Source organism: Bos grunniens, chromosome 12, assembly GCF_055505025.1.
Source record: "Bos grunniens cultivar Pamir isolate PY7600 chromosome 12, Bosgru_T2T1.0, whole genome shotgun sequence".
In the NCBI taxonomy this organism is placed as follows: domain Eukaryota; kingdom Metazoa; phylum Chordata; class Mammalia; order Artiodactyla; family Bovidae; genus Bos; species Bos grunniens.
The window spans coordinates 55,823,067-55,837,320 of NC_141176.1; the positions used below are offsets into that span (position 1 = coordinate 55,823,067).

At 37.4% G+C, this 14,254-nt stretch overlaps 1 protein-coding gene across 28 annotated transcripts in view; it reads left to right on the forward strand.

Moving 5' to 3' along the window:
- LOC147361797 (uncharacterized) overlaps positions 1-14,254 on the forward strand; it is a 331,684-nt gene that overhangs the window by 187,518 nt on the left and 129,912 nt on the right. For 21 of the 28 annotated variants that reach the window (XR_015138284.1, XR_015138282.1, XR_015138283.1 and 18 more), the window contains one exon: positions 1-14,254. This exon is cut by the window's right edge and continues 17,265 nt beyond it. The exons of 6 other annotated variants lie outside the window; for them this stretch is intronic. The gene's annotated coding sequence lies outside the window, so the exon portion shown is untranslated. One more of the 28 variants, XM_086330154.1, reaches the window with a different exon arrangement.

Consider the following 14,254-nt stretch of genomic DNA (forward strand, 5'->3'; position numbering starts at 1 on the left):
GTGGTCTCCTGCACTGCTGGAGGATTCTTTACCAACTGAGACACCAGAGAAGCCCTCTGCATCTCTATTGCTGCCCTACAAATAGGTTCATCAATCCATCTTTCTGGATTCCATATATATGTGTTAATAAATGATATTTGTCTTTCTCTTTCTAACTTACTTCACTCTGTATACTAGTTTCATCCACCTTATTAGAACTGAGTCAAATGCATTCCTTTTTATGGCTGAATAATTTTCCATCATATATATGTACCATAATCTCTTTATGTATTCGTCTGTTCATGAATATCTAGGTTGCTTCCATGTCCTAGTTATTGTAAATAATGCTGCAGTGAACAATGGGGTACATGTATCTTTTTCAATTATGGTTTCCTCAGGGTTATATGCCCAGTAGCTTTTGCACAGTGAATAAAACTATAAAGAAGGTGAAAAGACAACCTCAGAATGGGAGAAAATAATAGCAAACAAAACAACTGACAAAGGATTAATCTCCAACATATACAAGCAGCTCATTCATCTCAATACCAGAAAAACAAAAAAGCTAATCAAAAAATGGGCAGAAGACCTAAACAGACATTTCTCCAAAGATAAACAGATGGCTAATAGATACATGAAAAGATGCTCAATATTGCTCATTATTAGAGAAATGCAAATTACAATGAGATATCATCTCACACCAGTCAGAGTGGCCATCATCAAAAAATCTACAAGCAACAAATGCTGGAGAGGGTGTGGAGACAAGGGAACCCTCTTGCACTGTTGGTGGGAATACAAATTGATACAGCCACTATGGAGAACAGTATGGAGATTCCTTAAAAAACTAAGAATAAAACTACCAGGCCCTTTACTTTTAATCAGTGACTTTGTCTTTTACTTGCTAGAAAAAAAAAGAAGTTGTGAAAGTGCACAGCCCCATCACCCAGCCTTTTTGGCACCCGGGACAGTTTCACAGAAGACAGTTTTTCCATGGACTGGCGGGGGACATGGTTTCGGGATGATTCAAGCCCATTACATTATTGTGCACTTTATTTCTATCATGATTACATCAGATCTGCCTCAGATCATCAGACATTAGATGCTGGAGGTTGAACACCCTTGACTCAGCCCCTCCTTACCATCATAATCTATGTCCTCACCAATCTGACAGGTTTTTTTGGACAAGTCTCAAAGGAAGGGATTTCCTTTGTCCTCTTCAAGGGTCTCGCTTCTTTACTCTCTGACAGCGTCATTCTACAGGCTTATTTTCGGGCTACAAATGTTGAGTCTTTCCTATGTTTTGTAACACACACACCTACCACCTTGTACCCCATGGATCTCATTCTCTTTTTGGTTTTTGTTTTCTTCCTCAATTCTCATAGAAGTCGCTTCTCTCAACAGTTTCATCTCATGCCTAATCACCTTCTCCAGGATGGACTACTTTTGCAGCTGTTTTCTTCAAAGTAGACATTAATAGGAGGGTTGGCTTTAAGAAATTTTGTGAATGAGTAATACATTGATAATTTTTCTCATCCATTTGCTCATAAATCTTCATTAATTCTGGCATTTTACAGCTCACAGGCTCAGTTCCCTCTTGGTGCTCCATGATGGTCTAATTTCCTTATAGAGTAACTATATCCAGATTTTTTCTTATTCAGGTGCCACCTCCTCAAGTCCCCCTACCTTATCAAATTCTGCTGTCTATTTCCTTTTAGTCACTTTAAAAGACTACTTGCTCAATCTTATATAGGCTGATACCAGTGTTTTATAATGGCTTAATGTACTATACCTCACAGAGTATGGTAATCATTTTAATAAAGACCCTAAAAGTACATTATCACAATATTATCATTATTATTATAACAATTATTATTTGAGGTCAATATGGAGACCCTATGGTAGATGATAGCAGAGAAAGAATTTTGGTTGTAGGTACATTTTTCTTTTTTGGAACCAAACTATTTTTTAAAAATGTGAATCACATATGGTCCAAATTATCTTGCCCATAGTTTAGCTCTTTTCTGAAAAAAAGGTTTTGGAGAAAGGGATTGAAGAAGAGAAGTAACAGAAACAATTATCTTAATAAAGGCCTTTTTAAAAAGTTTTTGTCTGATTTTTTTTTCTCATTATTTTTAATTTTCCTGAAATTTTTTTTTCTTTTTTTAACATTTATTTCCTAAAGAATATGCCTTGATGACTACTTGTGTGTCTCCTAAAGTGAGCCTGACTTCTCAGGAAAGGATTCTTCATTTTAGCTTTCATATAACTCTTCCACTTCTCCTTACTATTCGTATACATAGTAAGAATCCAATATATTTTTATGGGAACAAAATTACTATAAACAAATATAAATATCCAGGAAACCATTTATAGAAAAATAATATACACTGAGCCTCTGTCAGTAACCCACTTATTTTGGCTTTGGTCACTCCAGCAACATTTGAGGACAAAAAAAAACTAAAGTGTGAATTCAATTTCATATTGACATCGGATTGGGTTTTATTGTTGTGTTATGTGATCTCTCTAAACTAGATGTTAAAACTCTCATTTGTGAGTCTGATGAGCATTACAGTACATATGTGAAGTATGCTGAAGCAGATATAATCATTTACATTCTCAATTTGGAATCTGAGGCACTGTATGGTTACAAAAAGGTACGTTAGTTCTAAGTGACAGGCTGTAAGCTTCTTCAGGTCAAAAATGAAAGTGTAGTCCCTCGGTTGTGTCTGATTCTTTGCAACCCCACGGACTGTAGCCCTCCAGGCTCCTCTGTCCATGGGATTCTCCAGACAAGAATACTGGAATGGGTATCCATTCCCTTCTCCAGGGAATCTTCCTGACCCAGGGATTGAAGCCAGGTCTCCTGTATTGCATGTAGATTCCTTACCATCTAAGACACCAGGGAAGCCCTTCAGGTCAGAGGCTATGTCTTATTTTAGCCTGCTTTCATGAACATGTGTATCTGTATGTAGTTAGTACTCAGTAAAAATGTGTGGGCCTGAAATGTCGAAAGTTGGCCCTGCCTCTTCTGACCTTCTGCCTAGAGTTTTTTCCATGGCACTATTTTGCTATATAAAGAGGGAGTTGCAAACTGGAAGTGGGCTCCTTATTAAACTTGACCTACAGCCTGTAGCCTTGGGCACTCCAAGATTGAACAATGGGCTTTCTAAATAGGTACAGGGTTATTGTGGGAAGGGTACTTTGTATCATTCATATCTACCTGCCTTTTGCTGATGGGACAAGCTACTCCAGTTCATGATTTTTGGCTCCTCTTATTCTTAACAGAATCCAGTATGTGGATTATAACCAACACTGCTGATCCCCAGCCAAATCTGCACCAACTAATGACTTTTTGCTGCCACCACATATTAGTTTTAGCAACTAGTCATGGCCATGTTTCATATTGCCTTCAGGAAAATCCTCTAGATGTTGAAATGAAAATAGGTGGGATGGGGGAATTGGTGTATAAGGGGCACATTTCAGAGACTGAAGCTCAAGGGGGCATATTTATTATTGGTTTGGTACAAATCAGGTCCAGGAATCAGGAACTGCTTGTAAGTAACATGGATGGAGATGCCAACCACCTGGGCATGATGGTGTGACTATTCCACAAGACATCTACCTAAATGCAGATGTTCATTATATTTCATTTACATGAATCCCAGAGGTTTTCATTTAAATATGTGTAACTACCTTGATTGCCTGAAGTACACATCTGTTTTCTGAATGGAGTGATTGGTCATTTATATTACTGATGTTTCAAACTTCAAAATGTTCTCTATATATACTGTATATGTTAGAAAAAACAAGAACAGCAACCAGACATTCTGTTCTTAGTACTTACACATTTATTTTTAGTTTATAGGATGGATAGGATGGAAGCTGTTGGCTTTTTAAAAAATAAAGTTTAACCTGCTTAGGCTGGGGAAACTAAGAGACAAATCTTTAACACCATTGTTAGTCTAGTGTGCATAACTAAAGTATGGAGTATATACATTTAGTTCATAACTAGAATCAATGTGTGAGCATGTCTATGAAACAGACAAAATTGATTATTATTTCCTCCAAACTTATATGTCATAACATAGCAAACAAAAATAAACATGATTGTTTCAGTCTATTAATTATAGAGAAAAAGTGTTTTACCCATAAAACATGAGTTTTAACCGTCTTGATAAATTGTTTTTTTTTGGTAGTGGTTACCATTGCCACTGAAATTTAAGTGATTTGAGATTCGGATTTCTCATAATTTTGTGCCAGTATTTTTTATTTATCTGACTAGCTTTCATGGCTCAAAACTATTCTATTGTTAAAGCAGCCCCAAACCCCTTGACTAGATCATGAAATATGAGAAGAAAGTGTAAATTTTGATACATCAAAAAACCACACTATTGACTAGATCATGAAATATGAGAAGAAAGTGTAAATTTTGATACATCAAAAAACCACACTATCTTTTTCATGTTAAGTTTCACAATTGGAAACTAGGAATCTTATAGAACCAATGCAAAAGCTTGTCTAAGGCAAGAAAGCACAAATACAATGTAAAAGTAAATCATTTAGTAACCTCACTTTCTCAGGAGAAAAATCACCTGTTGTTTCACCATTAATGTCGATAGTTCACAGATGTTCATGAAACCTACAGCATTGGATCAAGCAAATCTAGTTTGCTGTAGCAAAATAGATTTTATAATAAAAGATATTTCTTTCTACTTATCAATGTATTTAAGGTTACTTTAATCTCTACCTTCATCTAATTTATCATTGTTCATAGTTGCTCAGTTGTGTCTGACTCTTTGCAACCTTTTGGACTGTAGCCCACCAGGCTCTTCTGACTGTGGGATTTTTCAGGCAAGAACACTGGAGTGGGTTGCCGTTTCCTCAATCCCACATATCCTGCGTCTCCTGCATTGCAGGTGGATTCTTTATCTGCTAAGCCATTGCTGGAAGCCCCTAATTCATCTTTAACATATAACAAATTGCATTTGGGATTTAATTCCCAACATACAATGTATAAAGGTATATAGATTTATCATTCCTTCAAGTGTCTCTCTGCGTTTTCTTTCTAATCCCTCAAAAGGATGTTATTATAAAAATAAATGAAATCTCAGCTTCCATATAATCTTTTGGTTTTACTATTACCTGATGGGAAATATGCTGACCATCAAATTGAAAAGGCAGATATACAATAAGTCAAGGAGGGGGCTAGTGAGCAGGAATTTAATGATGTTCAGGAGAAGAACCAAAAGTTTAAGGAAGTAGATGACTTTTTGGTTTATTCAAGGGGAGATCTCACCTGTAGCTCAAATGGCTTCAGATTCTTCCTGGAAATTGTAAGGTCAAGGACAGGAGAGGCCATAAGATTGGGCAAGAGAAGAGCAACAATGGCTTGGTGAACTTTTAAAGAAATCAAAATGCTGTAGAGCTTTGATTCAATTGAAGCAAAAAGGAAATTACTTCACTGACACATTATAGGATAGAAAATGGGAAGGAAAGGCAAAACAGGAGACCACTGTCCACTGTGGATTGATTAATTTCTGTACCCACTGTGAATCAGTTAATTTCTGTGTCCACTGTGGATCAGTTAATTTCTCCATTGCTGCTTTGGAACTCTGGCCATAAACACACCAACCATGTGAATTTATCTGCAATAGGTTGATATGCTTTGCCTGGATGGCAGGCCACTTAATGGTCCCCACTAATGACATTCTGCCTGTGTTAATGGTTACTTCAGTCAAACAATGAAAAATCCCTGTACTCAGTTTCCAGATATCAGTATGTTATTTCATGTGAGTTGTTAACAACAGTGCCTGGAATTCTATTGTCATACATGGTCAGTTCAGCTCAGTCGCTCAGTCATGTCTGACTCTGCGACCTCATGGACTGCAGCATGCTAGGCTTCCCTATCCATCACCAACTCCTAAAGCTTGCTCAAACTCATGTCCGTCGAGTTGGTGATGCCATCCAACCATCTCACCCTTTGTCATCTCTTTCTCTTCCTACCTTCACTCTTTCCCAGCACCAGGGTCTTTTCAAATGAGTCAGTTCTTTGCATCAGGTGGCCAAAGTAGTGGAGTTTCAGCTTCAGCATCAGTCCTTCCAATGAATATTCAGGACTGATTTCCTTTAGGATTAACTGGTTGGACCTCTTTGCAGTCCAAGAGACTCTCAAGAGTTTTCTCCAACACCACAGTTCAAAAGCCTCAATTCTTCTGCACTCAGCTTTCTTTATAGTCCAACTCTCACATCCGTACATGACTACTGGAAAAACCATAGCTTTGACTAGATGGACCTTTGTTTAATTTACATTTCAGTAGGCAATGTGGCCACCCAGCAATGCATGGTACCAGCACAATGCTACATGAAGGAAAACACTGTGTTTTATGAGACAAATATATTAGTTATTTCCAGGAGCCTGCACAATGTTCTGCACTAAGTAAAACAATTTGATTCAAAAAATGTAAAGAAAACAAACTGGAGGGCCATAAAAGCAAAGTAAAGAGAATTTCTTAGAAAATATATTTATATTTGAAAATTTACATAAAATAATATATTTTCCTCCAAGTTTCCAAGCTATTTCACCCAAGTTACAAGTCAGAGGAGAATGAAAGATTCAGGAAAAAAAATTATTTAAATAGCCAATTTTTTTCCAAGGTATTAGATTTGTCCTAGTATCATAGATCTACAACTATAACACTTACTTGAAATAACATTCATTTTAATATAGAGATGCCTCCCCTCCAGTGCCTCAGCAGATAAAGAATCTTCCTGCAATGTAAGAGACCCAGGAAATGCCAGTTCAATCTCTGGGTCAGGAAGATTGCCTGGAGGAGGAAATGGCAACCCACTCCAGTATTCTTGCTAGTAAAATCCCATGGACAGAGGATCCTGGTGGACTACAGTCCATCTGGTTCCAAAAAGTCAGACACAACCGAGCATATTAGCATTATATCAGTCATTGTAATATAAAGTATTTGGAAAATATTAGAAAGTATAAGGAATATGCTGCTGCTGCTAAGTCGCTTCAGTTGTGTCCGACTGTGTGTGACCCCATAGACGGCAGCCCACCAGGCTCCCCCGTCCCTGGGATTCTCCAGGCAAGAACACTGGAGTGGGTTGCCATTTCTTTCTCCAATGCATGAAAGTGAAACTGAAGTCGCTTAATCATGCCCGACTCCTAGTGACCCCATGGACTGCAGCCTACTAGGTTCCTCCGTCCATGGGGTTTTCCAGGCAAGAGTACTGGAATGGAGCACCATTGCCTTCTCCAATAAGGAATATATACATAGATAAATTAGAAGTAAGCTCTTAATAATTTTAGTTTATATCTTTCTAGTCATTTCACTTTCCTTTTCATAAATATTTATGCTTAAAAATGAGATATTTAGGGGTACTATTCTCCATTTTTATGTGAGAAATAGTTTTCTGAATACTGATAGTTGTGGGATGTCTCTTCTTGAATGTGACAAATTGACTGGCATTCTTTGGGAGGGAGGTAGTCCTTGAAAGGTCCTTCTATTCCATCTTTTGCTCAATGTGAAGACTCAGTGGATAGCCTTCTTTGGGCACTGCTTTCCCAAACCAAAACTTCACACCATTATGCTCCATTGCTGAGCTAAATTGCAGATGCTCTTTGTTCTTTGTTTCTGCCAAAATCTCAATGTTAGGAGTTGTTTCTGAAATAAGGAAATACTTTTCCATTAATTTTAGCAATTTGCTCTATCCATATTTTTTTCCTATCATAGTTTCTCAAATAATCATGGCATTGGAAGCATAAAATTTGACATTATTTTTGAAAGTATAATAGGAAAAACATACTCTTTAACACTCTAGTAACTTCTCTTTTAAATTGTACATATCCTCAGTTAAATTGATCACAAATTTAAGTAGTGATATCAGGAAAGTCAAATTTACTATTAATCTTAATGAATAATCTTCTTAAACTGATTTAGACATGAAGATAAATAATGGCTAAGACCTGAAAAAATACTGCCCATATAATATCTTACAACATTGTATTTCCATAGGCTATATCTAAACTGGGAATACTTTAGGTAATTTTTAATAATCATTCATGCTCAATGAGATGTAAAGACGTCATTTCATTTTTAACTTGTATAATGCTTTCTTGGGGATGTGGGAGTATATATTAGCAGGTTGGGGAAATTGTTTAGCAAATTTACAAGCCTGCACCATGCTATGCTTCAATATTTCCTGCTTTATATATTGAGTCCCAGTGTTACCTTTTCCTAAAATTAATACCAGTTAAGAAATTTTTAAAAAGCACATATGAAAATGTTTTAGTTGGATACATGCTATGAAATTTCATCCTTAATCTATTGTTTCACAACCCCATACATACTATATGTTCTCCATCAGTTATAAATATCTTTTATGCCTTCATCTTCAATACAAACTTTTAAAAGATTATTTCAGAAGAGTGCTTAGGAGTTTCTAAATGCTTTTTAGTGAATTTTTCTTTTTTAATTTAGCATGTTTGTGAACCCAGTTTCTATGTAACTGCCTTGGCTTTGATCTTGGTTGCTGATTTTTCACCTAGTCTTTGTGGCTCTGAACTTTTTGCTATTCCTTAGACAAAACTTTGTTTCTAGCGAATCTCCCTCTCCTGCATTGATAAAGTGTTATGCCCATTGCCAGTGTAATGTGTGAGCAATAAGATCGTTCTTGAACTGCTTCTGGTGTTTGTATCCATTGTACACAAGTTCTTCTGATCACCCATCAGAACTATTACCGGTGCTAATGATTCCATGGTAAGCAAGACACACGAAGTCTCCAACTTGACAATTTAGTGGGAGAGATAGAAAAATATCAAAGAAGAGCATTAAATAATATCGGGCTGTGGTAAGCACTCTGAAGTAAAACAAAGGACCATAGTATAGTGGAAGGAGAGTGAAGGAGATGCCCCTGTAGACAGGATGGCCAAAGGCATTTTCTCTGAGGTTACTGTTGAATATAAAACTTATGAAATGAGACAGTGTACAATGTAATTTTCCCCACAGAGGAAACAGCAAGTATAAAAACTATAAGGTTTGTGTGCTTTCCATGTCTCCTGAGAAGACCAGTATAGCTAAGCACAGGGGGAGAAAGAAAAGGGATAAAATACGAGGTCAAAAAGGAAATCTGGGATCAAAACATGCAGGATGTAAGCCCTGGTAGGTCCAACCTGTTTGCACTGGTATAACTAAACTCATTTAAATATAAAATACTTCCAAGATTATTATTGAGAAAATAGCTACTACTCCAGTGTCCTTTATCATCTCTTTGCCTTGGCAGATGCCTTGATACTTCCCTCAGGATTGATTCCGGAATGGTTGGTGCTATTGCATCACTTTTTTAAAAAATTTAATTTTTGTTGGAGTATAGGCGCTTTACAATGAATGCTGTGTTAGGCTTCCCTGGTGGTGCAGACAGTGAAGAATCTGCCTGCAATTCAGGAGACCTGAGTTTGATCCCTGGGTCAGGAAGATCACCTGGAGAAGGAAGTGGTGACCCATTCCAGTATTCTTGCCTGGAGAATCCCGTGGATGGAGGCTACAGTCCATGGGGTTTCAAAGAGTCGCACATGACCGAGTTAGTTTCTACTGTACAGCAGCATGAATCAGCCATACATATACATATTCCCCTCTCATTTGCATTTCCTTCCCATTCAGGTCACCTTAGTGCATTAAATAGAGTTCCCTGTGCTATGCAGTAGGTTCTCATCAATTATCTATTTTATGCATAGTATCAACAGTGTATATGCATCAATCCTAATCTCCCAATTCATCTCATCCCCCTTTACCCCCATGGTATCTATACATTGGTTCTCTATGTCTGTGTCTCTATTTCTGCTTTGCAAATAAGATAATCTATACCATTACTTATTTAACATCTTCAATGTCATCCCTGACAGTGAGGATTGAAGTTTTTAGTCTATGTGTTATGAAGAGCTGCTGGAGAATCTTAAGTAATGGGCAAGAGGTATGTGTGACACATTGTAATTTAAAATATCAGAAGAACAGACTAGGGAAATGGAAGAACCTGAAGTAAGAAAACATCTATTAATAGGAAGCTACTGTAGAAGTCCAGGCAAGAGATAACAGTGTCTTGGACTAAAACAGAGATTGGAGAAACTGAGGCTTGGGCAGAATTAGGACATACTTTGATAGTTATATTGGCTAGGTATGCTAGACTGGGCTGTTATAACAAATAGAACTGCCAATGTATAATGCCCTCAAACAAAGAAGGAACAGTAATACTATTTGTAGAAACAGAAATTCATTAAGCAGTCTGGAGTTGAAAGACTAACTCTAGGTTGAAAGACTAACTCTAGTTGAAAGACTAATAGGTTAACAAGAATACAAGGCCAATGAATGACTGGATTTATGAACATTTGATTTAAAATCTTCAACAGCATTAAGAATTGAATTTTCTGATCTAAATCTGAAGAAGACGATGAAGGCTGATAAGGTCAGAATCAATTTTACAAATGGTACAGAAATTGATGTGATTGTTGAAATAAGGGTTTTATTTAACTTTCTTGAAAAAGACTCATATTATAGGATTTCCTGCTGCCTTAAGTGCAGTAATACCATGAAGGGGTAATGTGCAATTTGTTCTTAATTTAATTTAAAATAAAAGGCTGTAAGACAAAAGAAGTACTCTAGTTGTTAGAAAAGAATTCTCCAGGAGACTTGTGGGAGAGTACCATTTTAAATCACCCATTTGTATGTTTCTGTTTACCAAAGCCTGTACTTAACCCAGATAAAGAACGCTTAACTGAAAGAAAAGGTTTTTAAAGCAACATATTTTATAATAAATGAAAGTAATCATTATAAGCCATATTGTCTTTTATTGCTACCTTGAAGTTCTCTCTTGCCTCCCTCTAACATCTTTGAGGATTTTTTCTGGTCTTTGCATTTTTATTATCTTTAAATGTAATTCCTTCACTTGTGTGGATTTTGAGACTGTGTTTTATTGTTCACATTATTACACAGTTCAATTCTTCTAGTTTATTCATATTTTGTCAAGACTCAAGATGCTTGATTCATTTCTTTGTGTTCAGAAAATTCACTTCTTTGTGTTCAGAAAAGAATGAAATATATGATCACAGCTCTTTTTTGATTACTCTGATTTACTCAAGGTAAATGTGTTATTCTCTTCTCTGTCATTTCTTTCATTACTTTATTTAAAAATTTTTTATTTTTGGCTTCACTGTGTAACATGTAGGATCTTAATTTCCCAACCAGGGATTGAAGCTGCATCCCCATGTATTGGAAGCGTGGAGTCTTAACCACTGGACTTGCAGGGACGTCTCTATTACTTTAGAAATACAGTAGAATACTAGTCAACAGTCCGCCATGACTAAGTGCAGACCACTTCCATCTGGAAAAACATAATTGAGCATGTTCTTTACAAAGATGGAGGCTCTTTCCTGGAGTAAATGTAAGTAGAGACATACGAACATTTCCTCACAACTGCGGACGGGCTTCGAACCCTCTGCTTCCTTAGAAGTCCAGTTGCCCCTACACCACTCCAAGAATGTACTAGCTATTCTGACTACATTTGACTTCTAAACCCACCTTTCTAGAATTCCCATGGTAATAACAATAACAATAAAATGATTAACATATACTGAGAGCTTAATGTATGCCAGTTTTAATGCTTTTTGCACACTATCTCATTTAACTCTTGTTACAATCCAGTGGGTTAAGTTTCATTTTCAACCTTTCAAACATAAGGAAAACAAGGCTTTGGAGGCTAAGAGAGACCACAGAGTCATACCTCCAAGTTACATGACCAGTAAATGGCAGATCCAGGATTCAAACCCAAATCCAGGAATGGCTCATTGCAAAGACTTTATTCTTAATGACTGTACTTCAACACCTTTTTTCAACCTTGTGCTTAACAATTTAAAAATATCCTCATGTTTTAGTTACAGAAAATTTAGAGCCTTCTTCCTGGATTTCAAAATACAAGTAACTGTAGCTAACATGGATTAAGCCCCTATTGTGGAGCCAGGATGGAGAAGGCGATGGCACCCCACTCCAGTACTCTTGCCTGGAAAATCCATGGATGGAGGAGCCTCGTAGGCTGCAGTCCATGGGGTCGCTAAGAGTCAGACACGACTGAGCAACTTCACCTTCACTTTTCTCTTTCATGCATTGGAGAAGGAAATGGCAATCCACTCCAGTATTCTTGCCTGGAGAATCCCAGGGATGGCGGAGCCTGGTGGGCTGCCGTCTATGGGGTCGCACAGAGTCGGACACGACTGAAGTGACTTAGCAGCAGTAGCAGCAGCATGGAGCCAGGAAATGTTTTTAGCTGTTTATATGCATCATCTAACTTATATCACAAGATGACTTTGAAGTTAACATCTTTTAATTTTTAAAAAATTTTATAATTGAGGAAACTGAACTTTGAAGATATTAAAACACTGTGCAAAAGCACTCAGTTGGTAGATTATGGATTTGTGATTCAAACTCAGGCCTACCTGATGACAGCAAGGACATACTTTCCCATTTCTGTGTGATAGCGATTTCTGAGCAATGAAAACTGAACTAGGCTGAAGGGCAAGCTTGTGTTAAAGGATGTAAAAGATTACTGAGTAGGCCTGGAAAAAACTTTAGAGTAAGGTAGGGGTTTATTTCTACATGTTTTTACTTTCCAAAGGTGGATAAAATCTGGAGTTATGGAGCCATCTGCTCACATTCCAAATAATTGTAAAACATTAGGGGGCAAGGGTTTCTTTCCCTCCATTGAGGCAGAGGAAGTAGGTGGCCTATACAAGCTTCCAGATTCATAGTTTTGGGTTCCTCATCTGTGGTATAAGAGCTCTCTCTGCACACATAAGGTATTTCTACTTCTTTCCCAAAAGCAAGTTTGGGGTATTGTTCAAGCCAGTGGAGTGGAGTGGCCATGAGGGATGTCTTTGACATTCAGAAGACCAAAGAAGGACAAACAGCTTCTGGAGGATAAGTGGTGGGAATCTGGGTACAAAATAAAGTTTGGAAGGGGCTCAAATTCAAGGCTTCTCATTTTGTCTAGAACCAACTCAGCCTTGAAGGGGGACAATTAAATGTGTATGGCATGATCATTTTTCATTAATTGACATAAATCACTTAGTTTCATCCCTTATTTCATTTACAATGGAATGCATAATATAAGTAATGGTTTACGTTTTTAAAAAATGAACAGAATATAAATTGTGTGTGTGTGTGTGCATGCATGTGTATGCCTGTGTCCTATTTATTGTGTAGTGCCAAGAGTTTGGATCTGATACACCAGGGTGTGAACTCTGGTTCTATTTCCAAAGTTTATATGTGACCCTGAACAAGGTATTTAATCTCCTTGGTCTTCAGTCTTCATATTCTTTACACTAAACTATTATAAAGGTTATATGAATTCACATATGTAAAACATAGTAGTGGGTCTAGCAAATCCTAGGCAGTAAGTAAATATTATTTACTATTAATATCACATCATTGTACCTTGTTAATTATAAGAAGATACAGTAATTCTTCATGTTGCCAAGTCTTTGTTTTTAGCATGGGAGGACCCAGTAGTTGTGGGCTTCCCAGGAGGCACTCGTGGTAGAGACCCTGCCTGCCAATGCAGGAGACATAAGAGACCTGGGTCGGGAAGATCCCCTGGAGTAGGAAATGGCAACCAACTCTGTATCCCTGCCTGGAGAACTCCATGGACAGAGGAGCCTGGCGGACTACAGTCCATAGGGTCACGAAGAGTTGGACAAACTGAGTGACTTCAGCATGCAGGCAACACTGAGTAGTTGTAGAAACCTAAAAACGTTTCTTTTTAGCTACCTTACACATTATTCTTGGTAAAACATGAGATTCTTGTATGTTTCTCAGTTTTCTCAAGTCATCATACATCCTTCTTCAGGTCCTAGTCAGCCACCACAGGACACATTTACTTTATTTAGGAGTTTAGAAGCTAATGGCCTCATTGCAAATCCCTTGACATTTTAAACCAAGCCAAATAAAGCAAGCAGGAGAGTATTTTACATGAATTCTCCAAACAGAGAGGGTTATCAAGTTCATTTACATGTTTACCAAGGCTGCCAGCCATCCTGACTGTTTAGAGGAGGGCTGTTTTTATATGAACTGCACTGTTTCTGATGGTCTGTTGGCAGTAAAACAGCATGAAATCTCACTCATCGTTATTACTTACTCAGTGGACCTGTTTTTCATCAGTGAAGTTTGGCATTTAATCAGAGTTTGGGGTGCATCATTTCTTAACATGTATACACTGCTAGAGG